We start from the raw sequence: 27,083 nt of genomic DNA, 5'->3' as shown, positions 1-27,083 counted from the left end.
TTTGCTACCCAATTCCACTTTCACACCAACTCTCGCTTTCTCTCTCTCTCTCTCCCTCTCTCTCTCTCTCTCTCTGCCTGTCTCTCACTGACACTTTCTCTCACTCTCCTGTGCACTCCTGCTAGCATGTGAGGATGCACACCTTGTTTGTGCGCAGGTTGCTGTTGTTTGAAAGCTTGCTCTCCCTGTAGATCGTCACACGTTGTTGTTGTTGTTTGGCTGTATTGCTTAGTGTGGGCCTTGCAGTTTCCCGGGCTCCTTTGAGGGAGTTTGTTTTTGTTCTCAGTGTTGTAAACAGGGTGGGGCTTCATTCCCAAAACACCCAGTTGGAGATAGTTATTTTCTCTGGAGTTGTTTTTTTGTGTTTGTTTTGTTTATTATTTTGGACTATAGATTAGTCATGGAAAGAATAACATGCTTGATTTCTTTAGGGCTTAATCTCAATTATCTTAATATATTTGAAACTTTTTTCAAAATAAGAAGCAAATAGAAACTCATGGATTTATTAAGCTACTTATTTTTTCTAAATTTTTTAGATTCTCCTCTTGAAAGAGCGTCTTTTTTCCTTTTTTTTGTTTTGTCCAATTTTCCTTTTAAAGTTTTGTAAAACTAACGCTGCAATCTGTTTTAGCCCATCTTGATGAAAAAAAAAAACAGCGTTCTGCTTCCATGTGCGATTTTTTTTTATCCTCTTCTCTGCCTTTGACCTTTCTGTAACTTCTTTTTTTTAATTAATGTAATTTTACCCGCACTTATCTCAGGTCTAATGCATGAGTATAAAGTTGAGATCCACCCTAAGAGGCTGAATACCACTGTAGCTTTCACCCAGTGACTGAGGCTCGTAGGCTGCGGATGTCTGTGAAGTCCCTTTCAGACAAGAGGCAAAAGCCGCAATGGCTTCCACAGATCCTGCAGACTACAATCTTAAAGCTGCCAGCTTTCTCTGTGACACGCATGGAGTTAAGATTTATCAAAAGTTTGGATGAGAAGAAGCAAGAAATGAGTGGGAAACCTCACCTTGATGTCCCGCTGCTGTAACGTCACCACTTCAGGCCCTTTTTCTTGAATATAAAGGAGTGTGAATCGATGGCGTGAAGAATGCAGCTGCGAGACGACTTAAAGTCCGTGTTTCACCCGTTCTCTCAGAAAGATACTGGTTAAAAAAAAAACATTTGCAAAGTTAGCTGAGTAAGAACCCAACTGAATGTAGAGGGCTCATTTCTAAAGAAAGCGGTTTATTCAAACATAAACTTGGAAATTAATCAGAGTTTCATAATTAAACAGTGTAAAAGTGCACCGTCATTTCAACTCTACTGCTTTTCTCTGTAGGATGATGGGAGATGTTTTGCAAGCTTTGTCAATAATTATCACATTTATTGTATCTAACCTGCCCCGGGTGTTCTGTTTACTGATCTGTTTACAGTTTTTCCTTGAGGTTTCCTTCTGCATGTAGACGGCACTTTGGAAAGCATTGTCAACACCACGTCGCTAAAGTGAAAAATTTTACCTGTGAAAAACAATACAAGAAAAAAAAAGAGAAACATACTAGAGTTAAGCCTTCAGCTTTTTCTTAAGTGTAAGTTTCTCTTTCATAATAGTTGGTCTGAATAGTTGGTGGTGACAAATTCTCAGTTTTCTTATGAGAACCTGAGTGGAAATGACTTTGAATGTTCAGTGGTTTTTATCTGCACAGTGGCAGTTAGCGTGAGTCCTGGTTAAAAGTGCTGAGGTTACAACTGTACAACTGGTGGAAATGAGGAGTCCAACAACTGCATATTAGTATTTTGTTTTTCACGTGTAAAAAGGTTGCAGAGGTTTTATTTCACTGTATTCAGATTCAGCTTTCTTTGGGTGTCAGATCCTTTTTCAGAAGTTGGTTTTAGAGATGACTGGAACTCAGAGTTTGTAAAATGGTGAAATAAGAGGGATATATTTGAAAAAGTATTTATACTCTTAAAAAGCTTTACTGGCATATAACCACATAACTAAATGAATTATTGAGGTTATATTGAGGTTTAACTGCAGTTGGAGCCTGAAGTCCTTTGGTTTGTTTCTTCCAGCCTGCAGAGACGTTTCTGATCATTCCTCTTTGGTAGAGAGCTCCAGCTCAGGCAGGCCACATGGAGAGCCTCTGTGAACGTACATATTCAGGTCTCCTATGTTCTGCATTGCATTCAGGTCCTAACTTTGACTTCAAAGCATGACTGTGCTTTGCTGGGATGCATTTGGTTGTGGATCTGTTGAACGTTCCTGGAAGTTGGACTTCTGCCACTTTCATGTTTCCTCCAAGTTTGACTTGTAGTTGGAAAAGCTTAATTTTCCTAGAAACTGGCAGGCTTCCCTGACCTCGCCAAAGAGCAGCACGCCCACAGCATGATGCTGCCCCCACAGTTAATCATATATGACAAAAAGTTGATAATTTCCCTTTCTGTTTATTATTGTGCTCTAAATTCAAATGAAAAACATGGACGATTTTTGCCGGATTAGACAAACTGTGAAGGAGAATGAAAACTTCTGCAAAGGGCTGTGAACTTTCAGGTCATGAAGGAAAGCTTTCTTTCCGCATCAGTGTAGTTTTCATCGCTGTTCTCCTACATTGATCCACCATTTATAGCCTTTTGTAAAAAGCTCCCTGCACCTGTTGTTGGTGCTGTAATTACGTCTGATTGGTTGAAGCAGTCAGCTGTTTCCAGTGATCGGATGTTTTTGTATGTGGGCTGCACCATGCACCAGCTTTTAATGCATAGACCAATCAATTCCTCACTCTGAGTACAACTCCTGCTGAGATATGAGAGAATCAATCGTTTCATTTTCTGCTACAGAGAGGCTCCAGTCCTGGCTCTTTGAGTGCATTTCTGTGTACTTTAAATGCAGCTGGATGCTGTGACTAAAGGGCTAATTGGGAGGGTTTTAATCACCCTGATCCACCCTCTTGCAGCGTCATCTTTTTTTGCAAATGCTCCATAAAATGAATAGATGAGCAGTCTGTTTTTAGAGCATAATGGGCTGCATTAGAGTATGAGAGAGATGAAAATTCTGCATTCTTCATGCTCGCTTTCACTTTCACTAAGTCACTAGGATCTCTGTTCATCAATAGTGATCCCATGAAAAAGGACCTCCCAGGGCAGAGTGAAGTGCTCAGTTTAACTTCGCAGACAGAGCGAATGGAAAAAAAAGCCACAAGTGAGAAGAGTTTGAGCTGTAAATTGTTCCTGAATCGACTATTTCATTTAGAGCTCAGCTAATGTATGATTTCATGCTTCATGACCAGTAATGGATTTGTTATGTTTGCGTTGAAGTCTCTCCACCATCATTGATTGCAACGCCACACCCTCCCACCCGAATCACAGTGACAGCTCTTTTTCCACCAAGTGAGATCATACCCAGCGGAGATTGTGTGTTGTTCTCATCAGGGCCAACCGCACGGTGCCAGTCAATATGTAAACAATGCTGGAGACGGTTTCTCACTGCCTCAGTGACATTTATTTAGCAGACGACTCATCTCAGGGAATCATCTCACAGAGTATTTTCAGTAATTTGAGTAATTCAGTCTTTGATCTTAGTTCACCTCTTCCTCTGACTAATACAAAGTACATAACAGCATAACCTTTTCAAAGCACCTTACCTATAGTAGGGGATTATAGTTATGAATGAGAAGCAATATTCTTATTGTGGTCAGAGCTGAAGGTAATCAAGCTCACACTGATCTCGTCTTTCCAATATGATCTGATGACCTAACCTGAGATCTTTCAAATTAGGCATATCCTGATCCAGCTTTTTTCATTTCCGATACAGTAATAGAATATTGCAGCTGTGGGTATTGACTGATATCAACCTGATACGATATCGGCAGCAATCATACACTCTTTTATTATTTATTTTACAGCGTGGAGAGTAAGAAAAGGTTTGATCAAGCATTCATCAATAGGCATTAGAACAACTGACTCATGTGTTATTAACCAACGTGTTAGAATCACTCTAAAAAGAAGCTGGGTGTTTCTACAGTATCATGGTGCTTATTTCAGATTTTAGATGCAGGCCGGTGCATTCCAATATTTATTTTCTGGCTGATATGGAACTGATGTCAGATGTCAATATAATATATAGTAAGGTTGTTTTCTTTGGATATTACTTGTTATCTACTACCTACTAAATCTCCAACACCATTAAATCCTGCATCCTAACTACTGTTTAACAAAGTATCAGTATCAAGTATGAAAAGGACAGTTTTATAAATGTTGAAGCAGGTATCTCTGAGGCTCTGCTTCAAAGTTATCGTTACCTTCTACCTGTCTGTGCTTGTCTGTCTCTCTCCTATAGAACAATCTAGCACCAATCAAACACTTTTCCGGACAGCCTTCAGAACCACTCTCACAGCGCCTGAAGGAGAGATGGACGTAAACTGCAACTTCTGTGTTTTTTTATTATCTATAAAACCAAGAGGTTTTGTTTGTTGGTTGAATCTTCAGGTGGGGTAAGGGGATTTGGCTTGCAGCAAATAAAGATGCTGTTTCTCTCCTAAAGGCGGCTGGCAGTGAGGTCAAAGGAGGATGAGGAGTTTCCCTCGTAATCATATTCAGACTACAATAAACCTCCAGTGTTTTCCACCTTTTCTTGTTTGTGCTAATGTGACAGATTTGCATGAAGTTTATTCCTGCTGATTAAAGCTGTTTGGACGGTTCTCCTTGGAATCGTGCCAATTGAATTTTCTGCCAGTGACGAGGGAATAAGGTTTTCAATGGGCCTGAGGCTGGATCTCCTTCCTGTCTCCCCGAATCCTTTACCATCACTCTGACAATTAGCGAACTCGGCCATCCCCAGATGACACACGTAATTAAAGAGTTGGCATTCATAATTACAATGTGTTTATTGTCTGTTTATGGATTCTGTGTAGTGTCAACGCGCTGGGAGATTTCTTTGGTGTAAACGGATTTGAGGCAGTTAATATGCCGGGTGGTAAATGTGAATTCATGTGGTTAACAACTTGATACCAGTTTGTCTGCACTTTGACAGTCTTTCTCTTTGTACTGCATTCATCTTTTTTAGGAAACTGGAGAAACGGGCATTAGGGCTTTTAAAGCAGTGACATTTATGGAGTTGTATTCCTTTCCTGTTAATGCCTTAATCGTTACTGCAGGAGTTTAAGCATCAGAGGGTTTTTCACATGGTGGATGCATGTGTTCAACAATTCATTAGTGCATTCTGCAGCCATGCCTCGAGATCACATAACGTTCACGCTTAGCCCCTACGTTTATTTGCGATCTTTTGTTAATGCTTTGTTTGTTTTGGTTATAAATATCTATTTATTTGAATCGAGACTTGTGTGACATTTATCAGTGTGTTATTTTTATCATGTAAATGGAAGAAAAATAAAAAATACGGGCTTCAAATTCAGCCCCAAAGATCAGAAGCACATATCGAGGATCGGTCAGCCTGACGTCATTTTGTTTAAAACATAAAAGCAGAAACTGTTCCTATTTGTGCTAAATTGATAATAAAATAGATTAATGTTGTTATCGTTTTATGAAAAAGTCTTTACCTTCTTACAGAGTTAATTTGGTGTCGCTTTTTTCTTACAATTATATGCTTTAGCTCAGAACCAGTTTTTATATCAGAAAAATATAAACCAAAGAGAAATAATATAAAAATCATGCTTGAAAATGATTATTTAATTTATTAAAAGAGGAAACAGCTGCATGTGAAACATAACTAGAACTGGGCCTCTCCTAATAATGAATAAACTATGATACGGTAGTGAAAGGGAAGAAAAAGTATTTTTAGACCTACCTTGTTTTTATAATATTTCTATTTTGAAGGCATATTACCTACCCTGATAAACCAGAGTAAACGTGAGATTAAATGTGTAATTTGGCCCCGATGAATGAGACATCGGAAGATTGTTGATGAGAACAACCCATTGTTTTTCAAACCATGTCTGGGCCTATTGGCCAACGCTCTGACCAATGAGCGCAACTGACTGTGACGTCGTAAGCGTGACAGAAAGCTGGTGGGGGAGTGTAAACAAACAGCCTGTCGGTAAAACGTCCAATAGGTCCTTCTTAAAAACGAGTGAGCGTAGAGCCTCTTCCTGCTCATGTTTCAACGAAAACCCCAAGTCTAATCCTTTTAAAACTGATTCCAAAGCTGAGTCAAACGAGAGTTCAATAGTTGTTGCCATCTTCCTTGTTGTTCTTTCTCCAGCGTTGCGCAGCTTTGTCGTCACGCCCTCAAAGCCCCGCCCACTTTGCATCCAAAAATTCAAAACACATCTCTGCGTTGTGATTGGCTCACCAGTTCTACGGCCTGGGGCATTGATCGAGGCTAGACCACTCGCAGGAATAAATGATTTTGGCGGCTGGCGGGTGAGGCTAGTTTACTAGGTTACATATTACCTGAAGAATAAAACAAGGTTGACAAAAACAAGGATGCTACAATGGGTATCCCTCTCATGACTGTAAAACACACATTGGCCAGTATGTTGTTTGAATAAACAGCAGTTTTAAAAGTTTCTAGTGAAGATGCTTTTCTAATTGGCAATAGAACATGAAGGCTACAGTCAAACTGAGTGGTGGAGGTGTGATGGCCTGGGGCTGCTTTGCTCTTTAGGATCTGGACATCCAAAATGATCCAACCATCGGTTCTAGAGTTTAGCTTGAGTAAACTTTGGCTATGCAGCAGGATGATGAGCCAAAGCTCGCCATCAGGTCCACCTCTGTTTAGTTTGACCTATGATCTTCACCCAGTTTAGATCTTAATGGCTTAGATGCTTAAGCTCCTGGAGAATGGTTGTTAAGATAGGAAAGTATAAGCTTTGAAACAGATATTTACTAATAAGAAAAAAATGAAACTCTTTATATGCATTTGTTTATTTTATTATAACGCAGCTAAAGTTAAACACACTTTCTTTTCACTGGGAAAAAATGTAGAAGCTTAATGAGCAGAGCCTCTGGAGTGATATCAGTTTATCAGCTGAAGGATTTGTTTATCTTTTTATTTGATAAAAAATAGTCTCCTCTCTCCTCTGTGCAGCTGTGTTTAGGCGCGCTGTTTTCTAGAGAAGTGCTGAACTGTGTCATCTCCAGCCACTAACAACCAACAGCTGCAGCGTCAACCACAACAGCAGATCAGGGGTGGGGGGGAAACAATGTGGAACTGATTTCCTAATGCAGAAAAATAAATAAACACAGGCCATGGAAAAGAAAACAAAACAGGAAACAATGCGACAAACATGCAGCTTATGCAAATATGGGTTAAATGTGCTGGGGAATTGATAAGGCCTATTTGTTTGCAAGGAGCCTGTAGGGCAGGAGAGATGGTTCTGTGCAAAGTTGTCATTTTATCTGCAGTAGCTACCCGAAAACATCTGTTTAGTTTTCCTCCCCTGTACAATTCATGTCAAACCCACACGTTATGATGAAACGCACAAAGTATTTGTTTTTGTTACTCCGTGGACGCATAAGACGCCAGATGTTTGAGGCAAACTTATAGTCATTGTGGTGGGAGACGGGTCAGGCTGTCAGTAGGTCAAAGGTTGAACGGCATAAAAAAAGCTGCAGCGCCCACACAGTAATCAGAAGAAGTGAGATATTTGTGAACGCTAATGATGTGAGGTCCTACATGGTGACTCTAGTTTGACTTACAGGGAAAACACATTTTCACCATCAGCAAAAGTGTGAGAGATACCATATCTGTTTTCTTCACTAATGAAAAATGAAATCCTAAGAGCCGGCCGCGTTGTTTAGCCTTTTCTCCCAGTCACCTTGTAATTGTTTCTGTGTCATAACCAGAAAATGGTAATGCTCTGAGTAACTCATCTCTCCCAAAGAATGGCTCTCTATCACACTCTCACATTCTTTTAAAAGGGGAAAGGGAAGATGAATTTTGCCCATAAAGGCTGTATCACAAGAGCTTTTTATCCTAAATGGCTTTGGGGATTGTTATCTGTGGGAAGTGTGTCCTGCCTCCGTCGTGTTCAATCAAGTGTCCACTTAGCTGTGACTGGGAGTAATTGTTCCCAAGTGGGCCACACACTGACCTGTTAATGTCTGCAATGACCCTGTAACCTTGTCAGCACGTCTTGGGGAGGAGTTTAAATCATGTGGATCTCCTCCGTGTTTTTCTCTCCCGGGTCAAGTGGGCGTCGGTCCTGAAAGACCACTCTCTTGTAATTGTCCCCAGTAGCATGGGTCAGCTGGGGGTGTCCCCAAAGATTGGCTCTTATTAGATGAGGTACTGGAAGGGATGTGACTTAATGGGTCAAGCCATTGATCCGATACAGCACCAATATCCTTAGCTGCAGATTGGATCATTGGACTAACTCTAGCTACAAGTTACTGGAAACATTATTCTTTGACACAGCTAAAGGTGATCTGATCCCACTGTGGGAGAATGATAAAGTTTTTTTCTTCTTTTTTATAGGTAAACACCAACAATTAAACCTGTTTTATCAACTGAAATCCAAATGTCCCTCTGATCAAACGTGTAGGATATTCCACCCCCTAACAATAAATGTAACCCATTTTGTGGAAATCTCTTCAGTAAGTTATTATTGTAGCCATTTAGACATCCATCTAAGGACACTTTGCACTGTTCCTCACTTTCGAAAATGGGATCTTAGAGTTTTTCTTGCATTTACAGCCTGTTTCAAGTTTTCCTTTAAGCATCTCAGTTAGATCAGTTATCTGGACTTTCTCCCTACCCAGAACTTTCTAATTCCTCCTCAGCCAGTTCTCCAGGGAAGTACTGGGGTGGTTTGGGTTGTTTTACTGTTTCTTCGTCTCATATTTTCTTCAAGCTCTATCTGATGGAGGTAGAATAGCTGCTGGATTCTATGACTGTCCTGCTCAGTCCTGCTGCAGCAGAACAGCCACCTCAAACCTTGATGCCTGCTGCTCAATTCTTCAGTTGCTTTCCAGGAATGGGCTCAACAATTAGAATCTTGTCTTTATTTCCATTTTTCCAATAATGAAGACATTTTAAGTATAGATATTTAAAACAAAGGTGGAGGTGCAGTCCCTGCTGGACTTTCTCCTGAACAGTGTCTAGGTTTGAGGTCTAGGGTTGGACATTTATAATACAATCATAATATAGCAAAAAAAAAAAAAAATTCAAATCTGAGAGGAACCTCATTTCTTTTTAAATCCAGAAATCCATAATATTTTATTTTATTTATATTTCTATTGAAATGATATACGAGTGAAATTACAATATCTATCCTGCTCAGGCAAAGTTCTTGGTGTTGAAGGCCGAGCTGATGCCCTGGAGAACGTCCCTATATCTGCTTTTAAGGGTGAACTTAATAGATCTGATATCCAAATGCTGGCTTTTCACCATTTGTTGCCTATTTTCCTCCACTCCTTGCAGATGGATGGCTGATTTCTCATTATGTTGGAACCTTCTGAAACTCCTTACACACATAATCAGCTGCAACATTTGATTGTCATGTTTCTATATTAGGTTATTGATTTGATTAAATATCTGTAAGTTCAAATAAGTAAAAAAAAACAACCATGTTATAGGATGTGTGGGTTATGTTACATGGCTGCATTTATCAGAAGCTAATGAAACTATGACATCATTTCAGTTTTTAAAAAGAAATAAAGAAATGTAATTGTAGGAAATAGACCATATTCAAACATCTCACTACTATGATTTTAGTAAGACCACATGTAGTGGGTGCTTACCTCTTTCAGTCCATAAGTGGCCTAATAAGGTGAGATGGCAGAGAAAAGATTTTTGGATCAAAGGTTGAATAAAATCAAGATTTTTACAAACTACAGCCTTTACTGAATAATCTGTCATCCAGTTTGGGTTTGACCTTTGCATATAATATTAAGCTTTTCTAATTCAGTGGTGTCAGACAGAATTTGAATGTTCATGTTTAATATCCACTCGGTTTCACTCACTGGTAGGGAGTTGTTGATCAGTGACGGTTATTTTCCTATGAAGGGTTTTTCACCAGATATGAAATGCAGCAGGTGAACCGGCCTCGTTTGCTTAGCTAAAAACTGTAACCATAATTTGCACCTTCAGGAAGCCGATGTTAATCCAAGCCTGGATAGCTTCAGATATCCTTATTTGTTTCTAAACTGACAAATGAGTTTGCCGTTAACACATCCCATAAAGTCCCTAGTTCTACAGAAAGCCGCTTTCAATCTAAGTGAAAAAGTGAGATTACAACCACATGTTTTCAGAGGATGAACCAAGGAGCAGGCAGCTGGCATGCCAAAAAAGACCGCAGAATGGCTGCACTTTAATGCTAAAGGTGGTGTTTAGTTTTATGCAGTGTTTTTATTGACAAATGGCACCATAAGAAACACTTTTTTCCTAATTCAAGTGCTTGTTAAGATGCAAACTGAGAGCTAACATTAAAGTCAAAGCCGTCTGATGTTACCCCGACATTGTCAGTGAATATTTGCGGGTGATTGTTACACATCGCATGTGGCAGACATGGCAGAAAGGCCTTCTGTTGCTTCTTTGACTCGGACGCTGACAGAGATGCTACTGAGAGGGCCTCTGTGTTTGGCTCAGCGTATTTCTGGGTGCAATGGCAGGCATGCAGCAGAGCAATCAGAAGGGTCTTATCTGAGGCGGATGGAGGGCCTAGGAATGTGGACAGACTGTTGAAACAACGGCAACGCTAATGGGGTTAGCTGAATTCCAGCCTGCTGAATTATGAGGCTGTGGTTTGTTGTGTCTGCCTGCAAAGCTGCTCAGCCTAACTTTGAAGTAGGGTTATAGATTTCGTTTTTGACACTACTTTTATAGAGCAGACCAATTAACTCGGAGCTGGATTGTCGTGCCTTGCTGCTCAAAACTCGACCACATTAAACAGCAAACTTATATGCACATATCTCATGGGGCAACAAGCCACACATGCAGCTCTGACTCCTGTGACAAGGACAAAACCAGAACACATCAAATTCCTCTGCCTCTTTTGCATGATCTGAATTGTATAAGGAAGTTATTAGCATCTCTCCGCTTGTTTATCAGGCCACAGATGAATGCGTTTGAGCTTTCATACAGGCTTGTTTGTCTAGCTTGTCTCAGACGTTTCATAATGAGATGAATTGCTCATTTATGTACGGAAAAAGATCCGTCATGAAAAAACGTGGGGAGACAACTATAAGGCTTGAAAATTAAGTTTAATTTTAAGTTTGTGGTAATTTCATCGTTTGCTGACCAGTAGTTTGCATTTCAACATTGGTCACCTCACCAAACATATAAAAGGCAAGAAAAAAATATAATTTTTGATGTAGCAGCAACAAACACTGAAAATGTCTTTAATTTTCTAAACTTTAGTTTGAAACTAAAGTTTAAAAATCACCACAAATAGTGATTTTTACCCATAATGTCCAGTGGCACTTTGTCCCTCTTTCTTTAATGCTTTGTTCAACGCTCCATTTTGGCCACAGTCATTTCCTATAATAATTCCCTAGGAAGGTTCTATGAAAATCCCTCTCTTTTCCTACATCATCCTGTCCTGTTTAATCTTCTCCTCCGTTTAGCTCACCTAATTTTTTTTTTGTTTTAGGATTTTTGCCTGTGGGCTAGTATGGCCACAATGCAGGGTTGATTTTTGAATTTTTTCAAGGGCACGCCATATTTTCCAGTTGGTCTTTGGTCTCTTGTTGAAATATCAGGTTTTAGTTTTTTTCATCAGTTTTAGATTCATTAGTCATAATTTTAATTTATTATAAAATTGTTTCCAGGGTGTTAAGTACTGAAACAGTCCCACAGCGTTATAGATCCTCTGCTATATATTTTGACATATTCATCTTTGTTTTATACCTGACTCACCTGGAATGTTTGGTCAGATTAAACTATAAACAAGCTTTTCAGCAGCAGAGTAATTGGATCCAGTTTTATACAGACCTTAGAATTCTCTACATATTTGCGCTTGTGATGGTAGAACAAAAGAAAAAAGTTTCTTTCTGGTCTTGTGAGCCCTGTGCACCTGATTTTCTTACAATGATTTGAATAAATATGGGGGTTCCCCCCCAAAAAGACTTGATCTTTCAATTGAAAAGATAAAAATAACCTTAAAGCTTTTTATAGAACCTTGTGAAAGTTCCTGATTAATAAGCCTGCATCTCCAGCTCTTTCCTCTAGTAGAGTTGCTAAATGAACTTTTAGGTAGTTTATTTTTACTCATCTACCTCTAGATAGCTGTATTTGTTCTACAAAGTTAGGAAGAATCGATTTGGGTAAGAAAAAGCAAGTCAGAGCTGCATATACGTCAGATAATGTGGCTCTTTAATATTTAATTTACAAAAAGATGTTTAGATTAACTCTCACTAAAGAGCAGAGTTGAAAAATATACAGTTCTCTTAATTCATACTGAAAGAAGTAAATAAGGCTTGTTGGATAGAAGCTGTTTGGGGATTTTTTTTAAAAACCTCTGCCAAATTTATAAGAAAGCGCACTTTAGCAGTTTTTATATTAAAAAAAGGTATCTCTAAATGCATGTAGGCTAAGAGATTCCAAAGGAATCAGTGTGTCAGAACATATTAAATAGTTGTGGGCTTGGAAGATCACGTTTACTTTTAGCGCTTTGATGTTTCTGTACATGTGGGCTCAGTGGACCAGGGTAGGGGCTTTCCCCACCTTTTACTTCCTGTTGGTAATTGTTGTATCTTTCCCCTTCCTTCTGTTTCTCTTTCTCTCTCGGTCCCTGCGTTCTCTATGAAACCCCCACAGCCCTGCCCCTCAGGACTAAGAGCTGAGCTCCGATTGGAGGAATGAAGCGCCGATCCACTCCACTGCAGTGATCAGGGTATGTGTCACTTCTCCCACTAACCTTTCTCTGGTTGTGTACTGTATTTCTCACTGTCTTGTCTTGATGATTCGCCAAAAAAAAAGTTTGAAAGAAGGAAACAATTTTATTCGTCTAGAGGCAATTAGCCTCCGCTACAGTGATGCAAACGATGCCGCCTCTTCATCTGTTAATGTATCTGCTTTAGAGCACCTCCGCTGTCCCTCTGCTCACCTGTGAGAGCACAGAGAGCTGTGATTGGCTGAACACTGCACTACAGCCTGGCTGCTTGCCAGCCGTGCTGCCAGTGGCTGCTGTGCCCTCTGATCAGGAGAGAATGTGACATTTGTGCAGAGGTAATGGAATCTGTGTGCAATTAAATCTCCAACTGTGAAGAAGAGTCCCCCCCCCCATATCTCCCGCCATTCCCAGCAGCAGGGGGGGTCAGGCACTGTGATGAAACCATCCCAGCAGGCCCCTCGCTTCACTATGTTTTTGAATCTCTGTCAGGTTGTTTTCCTTTACTTTTTTCCTCCAGCCTTGCTTCTGTCTGGGAGTAAAGAAATAATTTACTCAGGATCGCGGAAAATTATGGAAGAGTTCGGATCGTCATTTACGACTTTAGTAGGTCTGGATTAAAATGAATTGCTAGGACAAATTGATTTGATTTCCATTCTTTAGGCCACTGCTCAGTTCAATAATGATTTCATTCTATATTAATTTAAGTGCTTCAATATCAATTTACCACAAGTATAACATACTGTTACATGTTTAGTTTCTTGTCTATATGACCAGCCTTGGTAAACCAGTTATAGTATATTTATGAGAAGTAAAATATCAATATTGAGTAAAAAAAGGAGAAACTTGTGTGAACAGCTTGTCAACTTGTTTTTTTTTTTTAATTTTTTAATTTTCCTAAGTTTATAAATTAAGAACTAGTACAATAATTAAGGTGACTGAATCCATTAACTATTCAATTCATAGTGAAAGGTCTTTATTCCATCCATCCATCCATCCATCCATCCATCCATCCATCCATCCATCCATCCATCCATCCATCCATCCATCCATTGGACCTAATGTCCAAAAACCCTGGAAATGTGATCTGAAATAAAATGAATTTAATAGTGAAATTCATTAGAATTATAGTAAAATAGCTGTATATAATATGTGTTTATAATTTGTGAGACTGTCTTGAGAGGAGAAATTTCACGTTAATGTTTGCAGAATGTAAAATCCCGGATGCATTTGTTGAGCAGCCCTCCTGTATGAACTCCTCCTGCATACAGCTGCTGGGTTTCAATGATAGAAGTGTGAACTGTTTTAGCTTGTCGTACATTTTTTGTGTCTGCAGGAGCGACAGTAAGCGCGATAGGAGGAAGGAGAAGCCAGTTCATGCTTGGATGATAAAAAGGTCATAGCTCCCTGCTCCTTTAGCTCGGCTGCACTTCTACTACACTTAACGCCTCATTTGTGGGCTCTGTGGCCAACGGCCTGAGTCTGGGATCTGTTGCCATAAAAGGCAGCTTTCCCCTCTCTGCTGATGGGGCACTTGCTGGTGGTTTAATACCAAACTTCTTCTAGCAGCAGACTCATACCTAATGGATATGCATATCCCCATCAGGGCTGCTCATAATCATAAAAACCCTCTTGTGCTGTTGTGTTTGTTGACCCTGGCTGACAGAGGCAGACATGCAATGCAAGCATTTCCCTTGAACTTGTGTGGGAGTGGTTCCAATCTGTGTTCCTTGTCCACGCAGGGTGGACGGAGGTGCAGGATATCCAGGTCAAGGTTTGTTTAAATCCTCCCTTTTTCCTCACACCCTGTGTTTGTTTGTCTAAAAAAACACAGTTCAGGTTCTTTTGTCTGATCAGCAACAGGACAGAATAGTTCATTTTAATATGAACTAATATTGGAACTTAGTTCAATTGGCTCATGATTTTCTGCTGAAATGTGACTGTAAGCATTACTTTTAGCTTCCTTTGTGTTGCATTTTGTCATGATGAATTAATAATGTCAGAACTGGGTGAAGAGATTGTTGTCTCAGAAAATAAGAGGATCGCAGCTTCTTTTTTTCTGCAGCCAAGGGTTAGTTTGAACCAACAATCAAATAAACCTCCCTGTTTCCTACTGCGGTGTGCCTTTTAATGAAAAACCGCTCCTAACGAGATTTCCCAACATCCCGATGAACAAATTTGGTGCTTTGGTGCATTTTGTGAACAAAAGTGTGGAGAAAAAAAAAGCTCTGGTTGAGGAAGAAGAGAGAAAGGCTTACTCCATTAGAGTCTTTCGAATGGGGAATTAAATCAAACTGACAGATAGATGTGGAAAATTGTTTTAATTGTATAATTATCTTTGGTTAGCCACTTGTGCAGAAAACTGCTGTGATGTGGGTGGAAGAGGCCAGGGAAGAGCGCATTCTGGCCTTTATGTGCTTATTTTGACTTTGTGCAGGAAATGAACAACAATTGGGGGTCCTGAGGATAAAACATAAACACACCCAAACGCGCAGACACTTGCTCTCCCCCCGGGCAGGCTGAAACATGCTCAGTAAGCGGCGTACAAAGCAACACGTCTGGCCAGTGAATCTTCTCAGGCAGTAAGTAGAATGCCTTAAAAACCGTCTGACGAAGCCTGATTTGTTCAGCCTGAAAACATCTCCCCAGTCACTGCTTATGTTCTGAAGACGTATTGCTTAATCTATCCAATCTGACTTCGGATGCGAAGCAAACATAGATGCTGAGTTTTCCATATTCCAAGGAACAATACGGACATAGAGAATATTGGAATTTCATTTAGCGTGTTAGCTGGATGAACAGAGATAAAATCAATGAGCATTTAAAATGTTCGTTGATGAGATGAATCCTAAACGTTGTCAGGGCTTTTGGAGAAGAAACGGGTCCCCTAGCATCACACATCTTCCATCATGCCTAACAGTTAGCACAAGGAGTGTTTTTTTTTCACATGCACATGTTCTGCTTCTAACCAAATCCACCTGTTGTGTTTTGGTGAACAAATAAATAAATATTATTCTAATATAATGAGGGATCAGATCCATTTCAACTCCAAAGGAGTTTGAAGATAACTCCACATTTATTTTTGCGTTGGTAGGAAATAATTGACTTTTCTTTTAGTATCTTTTTGAAAACAGGGGGATACCATTTACTATATGTCTCAATGAAAACCTGTTAAGGATCTACTCAACAACTTTCTACTTTTATTTCAAGATATTGGTGCTATAGAGTAAGATTCTAGTGTAAAGATCACTTTCCTTATGCATCTGCATCATGCATTCCTCCGAAGAATGATTGGGCACATCAGTGGCAAAAACGAGCAGACCGAAGACACAGGAATAAACAGTACAAAATGAATTTTAAAGTAAAGCTGTACAGCATCAAGGGAAAGCTGAATCAGAAAGGCAGAATAAATCTGTTATATTAAGTAGAAGGCAGTTAAGTAGTGTTGTGCCGATGCCATTTTTTGGCCACGATACCGACACCCGATACCTGGCTGTGCAGTATTGGCCGATACCACCTGTCTGAAATTGATGTTTGTGTGTGTATATATATGAAGAACTGCATACTGCTTGGATTTAAAATAATTGCCATCTTGGCTTTTTCAAGCTGTTGCCTACCTTTGTGAAGCAGAAAAAAGACTTGTTCAAAGTGAATCCAGTAGAGCTTTTTATTGCCTACCTGGAATGGGTGACAATAGTTGAAGAAACTTATGGCTCTCAAAATGGTATCTGTGCCCTATTTGTTGATACTCGCCGATAACGATGCCAGCATTTTAGTCTAGTGTTGGGGCCCTGTCCTATACTGGTATCAGTATTGGTGCAACACTAGTTTTAAGTCAGCTGGTTAAGTTCAAATCATCTTATCAGCAAAGCCATTTTAGTCTGTTAATCAGGCATAAATGTAGCTCGATTAAAGAATGACACTTATTCAGTATGTAGTTTAGGTGTCATAGGTCCAATTTGCTTCAGGATCAACCAAGAATACCAAGAAGCCATGACACCTCTGCCATATAAATATCTTGAGTCCCTTTTTCAGGTTAGATTTTAGCCAATGACACAAAAATTGTAAAGATGCCCTCAAAAAAGAGCAAAAAGCCAAACCTTTTCCAAAATATTCAGGATAATACACACACCCGAGAAGACCCTGGACCTACTGAGCTGTAACTCCCACATAAAACAGGTGGGCTGGCAAGTAAAACATATTATTAAATTGGTTGATATGATTTTTGTGTTTGTTTTTCTTTTTTGTTATAAAGAAATCAAGATTTGCTTTACAAAAAATATTTGCATTCAAACAGCTTTTGTTTGTAAAATGTTAAACTTCAGACAAACGGACCAGTTTGTTTAAGTCCATTCAGACGCAGTGTTCAGATTTTACTTATTATCAAAGGTGAACACCTGTGTTTAGCTACAGGGTTTAAAGATTTCAGTATTTATAGAATCGATTGGTATGCAGCTGTAAAAATTTTGAACAAACACAGACTTTGTCGGTACATGTCAGTTTTTAATTTCAGTATCGTTTGGAGTTTGCAGTTTGCTAAATGGCCTTAAAGGAAGCCTGGATGCTTCCTGCAGTCTTCTCCTGACAGAGTGGTTACTCTGAGATATTTCAGGTCAAACGCTGATGTGCTGCAGTCAGCAGCTGCATGCAATTTTCATTTCAACTCATTCAAGTGTAATAAAACAATGCAGACGTGCTGGAGGACAGTGGGCCCTCCTCCAGCAAATCTTCTGTAAACGCTGCTGTGGGACCTAATCTAACTGTATGGTGTGTTATTTATTTATTTGGGATTCTCTCTGTTTTTATAATAATTCAATTGGGTTATTATAATACCAAACAGTCTGTTTGTACCTAATATAATAACAGAAAATCTCACACCAATCTACTGAGAGTGTTGCAATACGAAGCCTTTTACGTACCAAGAGCTTGTCGTGTCTTGGTTGTTACCTTCGTCATGCTCTGTTGTTCACTTGCATCTCCTGTTATAATGCTCAGGGGATTAGCAGGTAACAAGGCAGCAGTTCTCCTTTGAGGATGTCGCGCGTGGCTTTTAATGTCTCACACAATACAACATAAATGAAGGGGAGGGACAGGCTGCCGCCAAACGGTGATTTCCCGACTACACAGGGAGCCTCCTTCAGGATAATGTGGTAATGAAAGGTGACAGGAAGGACTCAGGGTCTGGAACGAAGCCGGGGCAGCTGGTCAGAGCGGGAGAATAGGAAGTAGTGTGCAACCGGGCTAAAGTGCAGTGAGAAGCAAATTAAAGCTCATATCTGCCATCTCCCTTGCCTCCCTGCACCTTCCTGTTTGGACTTGAAGGTGATTGGGAGCCAAGGCGGTGACAGTTGACGGAAGCTACATGGAGGAGAGAGTATTTATTTACAGTGAGATGCAGCGATGCTTGTTCAGGATGCGGTTTCACGCAGGATGTGCCTCCCCCCGCTACCACTCTCTTACGCACACACACACACACACCTCCTCCCATCTTTCTCATCTCCGCCCTCACGCCACAATCCCCAGGTTTGATAGAGAATTGGAAGTAAGTTATTTGAGAGAAAGGCTCCGCCTGCTGCTGGGCCAGCCTGCCAGCATTGTGTAAGAGGCTGGCTCTGAATACAGCCAGTAGAGACCTCACTCAGCAGGCCTTCCTGCCTGGCCCAGGAGGTGGTACCAAAGTCACAACAGGTCACTGAGAAAATGAAGTGGGAAGCCCTCAGATTGTCCTTTGCTGTTACACTCTTCAATTAAATAGGAATAAAAATATAATAATTGGGATTAAAAGCGAAGAATTTCAATCAGAAATTGTGTTTACTACTGAACAGATTAGTGGAGAAGTTCCCACCTCTGGGTTTGGCTTTACTCTGCCAATACCTGTCATAGAGGTTATTTATCTGGAAAGCAGGGGCTTTGTTACTGTGCTTAAAACACAGCAATCACATTAAGACAGGATCTCTACAAATTTAGAAATAAGACAAGGTTTTTTTTCGTAACAGGAGAGAAAGTTCTGCTTCTTAAAACCAGGATTAACTCTTAATAACCCTAAACTCTCCTGGGTGATGCTCGAAAATGAATAAATCTTTAAAAACTGTTTCCACTGTTAGTTCAATAAATAGACTAGCTAATTTAAAAACAGATTAATTTTTTTAGGAGCTCTGACTTGGTACGGTTACGTATAGTTATAGAGCTACAACTTTTCCTTAACTTTTCTGTTATTTTAGTCTCAATTGCAGCAAATAAAAAAAAAAAGTAGAGTTATGGATACCTCCATAAGTAATTTAAATTCATATTCTAAACTATCTTTAGCTTTCTATTATAGCTATGAACTAAACTAGCATGGTTAACATTTCTAAGGCCTAAAAAAGATGATAAAGAGGAGCTTACTTCGATTAGCCCTCCTGGTACCTTCTGTAGTGGGATCTGAGTAACTTTTCCTCTTTGTTCATTCAGCACTATATCCAAAATAGAAAAGAAAAATGCTTTATAGATGTTTTTTTTTTTTTTACCTAAAAATGAACAGTTGTAAATCGTCGCCCACAAGCTCTGAGCTTCCAAAGAGTGATGGTATTTACCTAACATGAAAAGATAACATTTTCAGATTTGGACTGACATCAGCTTCATAAATGGATCATTTCGTTGTCTAACTAGTTAAGGATATATTACATAATACTTGTGACGAGATACACCAAGGAAGGCAGAGCCTTGTTAAAAGTAAAGTATTAATTAGTTCAAACAGCCAGACCAAATTCAACATCAGAGACAGTTTTTACTCGTCCATGTCATGCGTTTCCTGACTCTTATCTGTTTGGATATCAACCGCTATGGTAAGCACGCCATAATGCAGAAAAGGTGAGCTGTTTTGATCTCTGCTCACTCAGTGTCATGTCTGCATTGTTCTGCCCAAAGTCACAAAGGCATCACAGAGTTGAGTTTTTCTTTTTGAAGCTTATTTGTTTACAGAGTCACACTTTGAAAATAAACTAGTATTAACAAATTATTAGTGATATATTTTGGGCAAACCGTTGGAAGTTAAGACAATTAAAGCATAGGTTTGATCGTTCCCTCTTGCATTTCAATCATTGCTCCAATCGGTAAAAATGGCGTACTACTCGGTCAGATCTGTAACCACTTTGCTGCGGAAGGGGGAATAATGTAACGGCCCAGGCAAACATGGCAAAACAAGAGGGATGGGGACCAAAACTCACAGCAGAGTAACTTTAAGGGCCCATTTAAGGTTTCGTTTAAAGACATCTGACAAGTAAACCTGAGGGGGCCCACTGTGCAGCAGGAAGGGAGCTTACATCAGTGTTCCAGCCATTAATTGCAACCATTGTAAAGATGAGAGCCTGAGCATTATTATTTTTTTAAACAATAGATTTCCACCTTTAAGTAACTTTAATAGGCACACCTGTTTAAACCAAACAGAAAATCAGCCAATCACCTTGCAGCAAATGAATGGCATCTAGACTCTTCAAAGACAGCTTACATTAGTTCAAACAGAGCATCACAAAGGAGTTGAAAAGGCATTGGATTGACTTGGGACTTGATGCCAGTGGGGCTGGTTTGAACACTCTAGAAATTGTTGCTGTAGTTGGTTTATACTTAAAATCATCTCCCGGGTTTAGAGGGAATGCCTTTAATCCTAGTTGAGGAGTCTTGGTGACTTGTTCAAGATTAAAGATAGACATCAGTCGCTGAAACATCCAATTTTCCACACTTAAGTATTTACAGAATACTTGTTCTAAACAGCATACTGAGCATCCTCTCATTTAATTACAGCAAACTAGCACCATTATTTGGTTCACTGAAATATGACAACAGCTCAGCGATCAAATGGGACATTTAGAAGCCAGGATTAGCATTGGGTGTGACAGCATCAATCCAACACAGCGTCCAAGGTAGAGACCACTGGTGGTGTTTTGAATTATCCACTTGAGAGTATTACTGTTGCCACCATCTGTAATAGGGGGAAATAAAATTTTAGGGGTGGCCAATGATTGGCCATAGCCACCCCTGGCCCCCCATCTAGCTCCGCCCCTCAATAAGAGTATATCTATCCATCCATCTTCTCCCCCGTAATCCGTCATAGTCGTGGCAGGGCTGGTCCCTATCAATGAGAGTATATCTACTTAAAAAAATGAATGGGATTTGCTTTTAGAGATTTGATCTTTGTAAGTCAGCTGATAAACCAGTTTTAGGCGTATCCTTTTGTTTTGCTTATTATTCTCTCGTACCTTTCATTTTGACAGAGAAAGATCAGCAAAGAAAACCTGCATTCTTCCAAGTAATTAAACAAAAAATATCCTTTTCCTGTGCTGAGTTGAGACAAACTAAAACACCACAAGTTCTTTTTAATCTGTGAAACACGTTTAAATTCCAAAATAAAAAATAAGCGGGATGTGTTGAAATGCTGAATATATTCAGAGACCTGAAGCACAGCTCTCATAGTTTTTAAAACATAGAAATATTCACACCTATGTCACACTTCAGTGCTTTGACCTAAACAGTATCCCTGGCACTATTTGCCTTTGGATTCAGCTGATTTCTTTCTAACCCACCAAAAACCCATTTGAAGACCTATTCTACATAGGCTGATATAGATTGTGTCAAATATTGCCTACGGCCAACATATCGGCTTCTTGACTCAGGTTAGTTTGACTCCCTATTGTCACGGGGAATGCTCCTTGGGCGTTGGGTCTAGGCCCAGCCAAGGTTTTGGAAGATCAGCTTAAATGGATGAGTTATTAGGCCTATTACTAGGCTTTTATTAGCCCTCCCCCACTCCCAAAATCCCCCAAAAAGAGACAAAAAATAATGATAAAAAAGATTGGAATATTTCTCTAGCAGAATAGCAGGCGGCTGGCTGGGTAAAAGGCAGGTAATATATGTGTGAGATTGATCAGTGAGTGGCGACCCCATTATCTCCTGAGATGTTAATTACACTCTGCTCAGCTTGCATGTCAAAAGGCAGATAATTGAAGAAGGTAAAAGATGTGACACACTTTATTTATGTTCACACTTTGCTGCTTGAAGATCCCCTCTTTCTGCTTTGTCCCAGTTCCTCCACGCCGCTCTCCTCCCGCTCTCTTTGTCGACGGCGTATTTATTGTTGGGTAATATCATATTATCATGGTTGATCATTTTTCTGAGTTATTATTCTTGGTCATCAAAGTGATGAATGTTCTGTGCTCTGTGTAGGGCCACATTTCTGTACTGGGGGCTTCAGAATATGGAAATGATTAAATGAAAGTAAACGTATGACTGCAGTTACCTATATTTAAGTGATGTGTACTTCCTGTCTATAAGAAGGCTTCTATTGTGGGAGCAGGTTCAGTGTCTTACAGAAGCATTCATGATTTTTGAACTGATACTGCATTATAGAACAACCAAAACACTTTCATTGGATTGTATGTAAATGTTTTTTAATGCATCAGGTGAAAAATCTAAAAAGATGATAGGTGTGCCTTTTTTACTGCCTCTCCTTTACTCTTCGTAAAATAAAGTAACTTCAGAAGAGTCGATTCATTTATGCAAACGGCCCCTGTGTTGAATTTATCCCTATTATCTATAAAATGATCCTCTTTGAACACAGCAGTGGTTGTATCATGCTGTGGGAGATGGGTTTTTCCTCAACAGGAAAGCAGAGAAAAGGATGAAGCTGAATAGAGGGTAAAGCAGGAAGATACCCTGTTTAAAAAAACAGCAAACTTGAGTCTGCAGTAGAAGTTCAGCTTCCAGTGGGGCAATGGCTTGAACCGCATCCAGACCCAACGTCCAACGTCCAACTTAATACAGAATTCAGAAATTACATTCACTAAAGAAATTCTTTCCAAGGTGACTGAGCTATTTGAGGGAAAATTAGGGGAGAAAAACAAAATCAGTATAAATGTGAAAAGCTGTTAGATACACACCGTCATAATCCTGGGGGCTAAATGGAAATGCACACCACATTTTTCAGATTATTGATAAAAATCTTGAAAGTGATGTGTCTTCTTCCTTCCTGTTCACCATTACACACCTCCTTGTATTGGTTTGACACCCATGAAGGCTAATAAACTACATCAGTGCTGTAATGCTTTGAATTCGGAAAACCCTGTATTTATGTAAGCTGCTGCACTACTTTGATTTAATTTAGAAATGAACTGATGTTTTCATAGCCTTCTATAATTAACAAATACAAGAACTTCTACAATCACAGGAAGAGAATTACTAGTTGATCCCAACAAAAAAAAAAATGGAGAAAGAAAACCATCTGGTTGTTTGTAAAGGAACCTTTTCATACATGAACCTTAATTTTTCATGGCTCATATGCTGCAGTGGTGACAGCAGCCTGAGATGAGATTGAAAAAGGATGAGAGGACGTTCTCTACAACCAGGGTTAGAGTCCACCGTGGTCTCCTTAGAAGCACAGCGAGGCGAAAGGGTGCAAAAGGCACCACAGGCACCTCTTCCTTTCCTTTCTGAATGCTGTTTATGTGTCAAGCGCTGTTCTCCCCCCTCCGCCACCTGACAGGCGCCTCGTCTGTAAACTTCCTATTGACAAAGTTTATGCCTGAGGGGACATTTTGTTCTTTAAAAAGGAACAGAAAAAAGTCTTGTTTGTCATTTCGTATATAGAGATAGCGTCATAACTTGTTTCCTGTGGTTTCTTCTGATGTCTCGGTGTGCTGCAATTTATGAGGCCCGTCTGCGCTCTACTAAGTCATGTGCACGTAAACACACACACACACACCAGAGTGCTCTTCTGGTCTCCACCCCGGCTGGTAAGCACGCTGCGGTCATCAGTCCTAAAGGACAGATGGACAGCAGCATCCTGGATGATTTAGTGCATCACCTGGTGGACAATGTTAAGAAGAGCACAGCATGATGGGAAACTACATTCAGAACCTTAGCTTTGTTCAGTCTGATGAAATTATTCGAACACCACCTCACACTGATGGATATTTCTTTGTGGTTTATTGATAAAGGGGTTGAGATTGAAAATGAATGGAATACTTAAAGTCTTTTGAAACTTTTGAGCAAGTGTAGACATCCTAGTGTTTAAGCAGAGCTCTTGCTAACAGATCTACTGCTTTGAAGGTTGCAGTGCTTCAAACTTTTAGCTGGTTGTCTTTGTTTCGTCTGACCCGTAGCTCAGATCAACAGTCGCCTTTTCATTGGTTTAGGTTTTCATGCTGTTTGGGGCCTTCCGCTTCTTTTCTTTAAATGCTTATAAAGCAATATTCTTTCTCTCTGCGCAGCCTTATCTGTGCTTGAGGTCTGTGCTTTAATGGGCCTTATTGATCTAAACAACATCAGGGGTTGCGGTGATGTTATTAAGGCAGAGATAACTTCTTTGTAATTCCACTCCAACAATATATTAGCCTTTTATTGGTCTAAATAACTTTGGCTTTTAGACAGTAATGCACCAGTAAGTCAAAGCTGCTCTTCATGTTGGCAGGATCTTAATAAAGCATTTCCTCTGGACGTCCTGCTGTGGTGGGGGGGTTGGGGGCGAAAAATGGTGAGTTAAAAGGCATGCTGGGAAGTTTCTGTGTCGTCGCAGTATATTATCTCTCCCTTTTTTTGATGCATAGGAGAGGTTTGTAGACAGGAAGGGGTGGAGGTGGGAGGGATTGGTTTCTGCTCGCATGTTTCAGCTATATTTTATTTGTGCAGACACTTGAAGGCAGCATTGTCTCCTTGAAACATCCCTGTAGCTGCTTATTTAGAGTAGTATTGTTTTAAAGTGAGGCAAAATAAGAAAAGCAATTTAGTTAAATGAATTAATAAATGTGCAAAGTACCTAGATATACTCCACTAAGTTCTGGGCTCCAACACCAACTAGTTATTGTTCTCCTGAAAAAAAAATTAGTCTGAAATAAAGTATGAAAAGGAGATACCATGTTACTTCATGTAATAAAAAACTGTCTTTTTTTTTTCAAACAAAGGAATAAAATGTTTTGTTTTCTTGTTTTATTTTTTGATGGATTTCTATTGGTCATAAAATGAGCTTGAGTAATTGAATTAATATTTCCAGAATGTTATCAATCTGATTGGTCAATCATTGAATTTTTGATAGAATGTATAATTACTGAATTAATCCTTATCTGAAGCCCTAATATATAGACCAGATGTAACCCTGCCTTTACCAGTGTTTCTACATTTGTTTCTTCTCCTTTCTCACATAAAATATATTTTAACATGCCTGAATTCCAGAAGCAGCTGCTTTTTTCAAATATATTTGGATACAATCACTATTGGAAAGTAAAGTGCCTCTAAAATCCGGACTGAACTGGTACATCATTCAAAAAAACAAATAGTGTATACATTAACCTACATAAAAAATCTCTGACTCTGATCGAAACACTCTGCTTATATCGGCTTTTGTTTAAAGTTTGTTACCCATTGGTTAATAATAAATGGGTCATTTGTTCTTGGAATAGAATTCAACTTTGTTATTATATTATCACAAGTGAAAAGCAACAAAATACACTCCCTGCATTTAACCCATCCCCTTGGGGAGCAGTGGGCTGCCATTGTGCGGTGCCCTGGGAGCAGTGTGGGGTTAAGGGTCTTGCTCAGTGACCCAGAGTGTCAGTCTGTGGGAGTGGGGCATTACCTCAGAACCTCTGGGATCCAAGCACAATGCCCTAACTACTAGGCCACCACTCCTTGGGTATAATGGGTTTTTATACCCATTTTTGTTGACTATTGCTCACTGTTTAATAGAAATAACTTAATTAACCTTTTTCTTACATGCTGTACGACAAAGTAAGGAACATCGGGATTATACTCAAAGCTGGAACATCCGGATTTTGCTCATTATATTTCACTTTATATGAAAGATGGTCAGGCTGCCGCTTTAACTCTGGACCTAATAGAAGTGTCTCTGAAATGTTGAAGTGAAGTTAGCAAGTTTATTTTAACTCATATTAAGCTATACAGTTGCTCTGTCTGCACTGCTGAAGATGAATTCACCTCAGCATTCTGAAAGCTTGAACCAGATCCAGGTGATGAAAGCCTAACCTCTAGTCTCATGATTTGGGCTAATAATTACTATGAAGGTTCTCACAGACTATAACTATTTTCTCAAGATGGGATAAAAAAAAAAAAAATATTAAATTAAATCTTAAGACCCTGTTTCCTGGGGTGGTAGCACTATAAATTTAAAAGCTAACACACATTGTTCCAATATGTTTGCACTCCACTGGAGTGTAGGATTCCCATTTCTTCACATTTAGCTCCACCCTAAATGTGTTTTTGCCAGCAGCGTACGTCACATTACAGGAAACGGAATGAAACCAACTGGAAAAAAGGGTCTCTAAATGTTGTTAACTAGCTGCGCATAAGCAAAACAAAATCCATCCAATTAAGAATGTTTATATTTAGTTCTTTCATCTAGCTAATTGTATTCTCCAAAAGAAAAAAAATGGAAAAGCTTTTCTATGAAGATTAAGTATATATAGCAACATTAGTTTTAATTAAATTATTAACAATCAATCTCTGGGTCGTGTATTTTGATCTAAAATACAAAATATCCAAACTTTGAATGTAGGGTTCTTCAAAATAGCAAATAAAGCTCAAGAACTCTGATATGTAGGGGTAATGTATACGTTTCTGTGAGAGATAATCATTTTTACCCACCTAACCAGGATCAGTGTTTGACCAAATGAAATGAGGTGCTTCTGCATATCGCATTTCTCTAATTCTTGGAAGTTTTTACAGAGTAAGGGATAGAAATACACCTGTTGGCTTTACCTTTGTTGGATTTTTTGCCTCTGTTTGTCTTTTCCCAGTTTTTATCTTGACCTTTGTTGTAACCAAAATTTTTGGTCAATTTATTCCATGGTATTTAAATCATATATTGTATAAAGATGTAAAAAAAAATTAGACTTTAATTATTGGAATTTTAGTTTTTGTAAATTATGTTAATTACAGTTGCAATATTTCTGCCCTTTCAGGGACGGCAAATATCCAATATTTGTGTGAAAAACAAACCCATTCATCTAGCAGCGTGTTTTCTAGGGGTAGGGGGCTTCATAATTTGCAGCTATTTAAAGCTTTGGTTTTGGTAATGAATTATTTTGTCACCTCCTCTGTGATGAGATTCATCTTTAATAACTGCAACAATTATTTGATTAAAAAGAGAAGCCAACACGTTATGGCTATCTCGGCAAGGTCTCAAGCTGGAAGGAATTCTCATTAAGAGCATTATATTACCCTGGTGCGCTTTCAGCTGGATGTCCCGCTGAAATTACATTAGGTGTCAACAATTTTTGCGTTAGAAGTAAGCAGCCGTATTTACAGAGGCCTGCTTTTTCATTTGCAG

General features: G+C 39.4%; 1 protein-coding gene across 10 annotated transcripts in view; it reads left to right on the top strand.

The window, feature by feature from the left end:
* The window catches only part of foxp1b (forkhead box P1b), a 232,979-nt gene that overhangs the window by 12,928 nt on the left and 192,968 nt on the right, over positions 1 to 27,083 (top strand). For 9 of the 10 annotated variants that reach the window (XM_038285226.1, XM_038285238.1, XM_038285234.1 and 6 more), the window contains exon 3: positions 12,700 to 12,775. The exons of the other annotated variant lie outside the window; for it this stretch is intronic. The gene's annotated coding sequence lies outside the window, so the exon portion shown is untranslated. The remainder of the gene's footprint in view (positions 1 to 12,699; positions 12,776 to 27,083) is intronic. 10 annotated transcript variants of the gene reach the window in all.

The sequence above is a fragment of the Cyprinodon tularosa genome, unplaced genomic scaffold (assembly GCF_016077235.1).
Source record: "Cyprinodon tularosa strain WSP-4 unplaced genomic scaffold, ASM1607723v1 ctg209, whole genome shotgun sequence".
NCBI lineage: Eukaryota > Metazoa > Chordata > Actinopteri > Cyprinodontiformes > Cyprinodontidae > Cyprinodon > Cyprinodon tularosa.
Note: the sequence above shows the minus strand (reverse complement) of the source record. Positions and strands in the feature narration are given on the sequence as shown.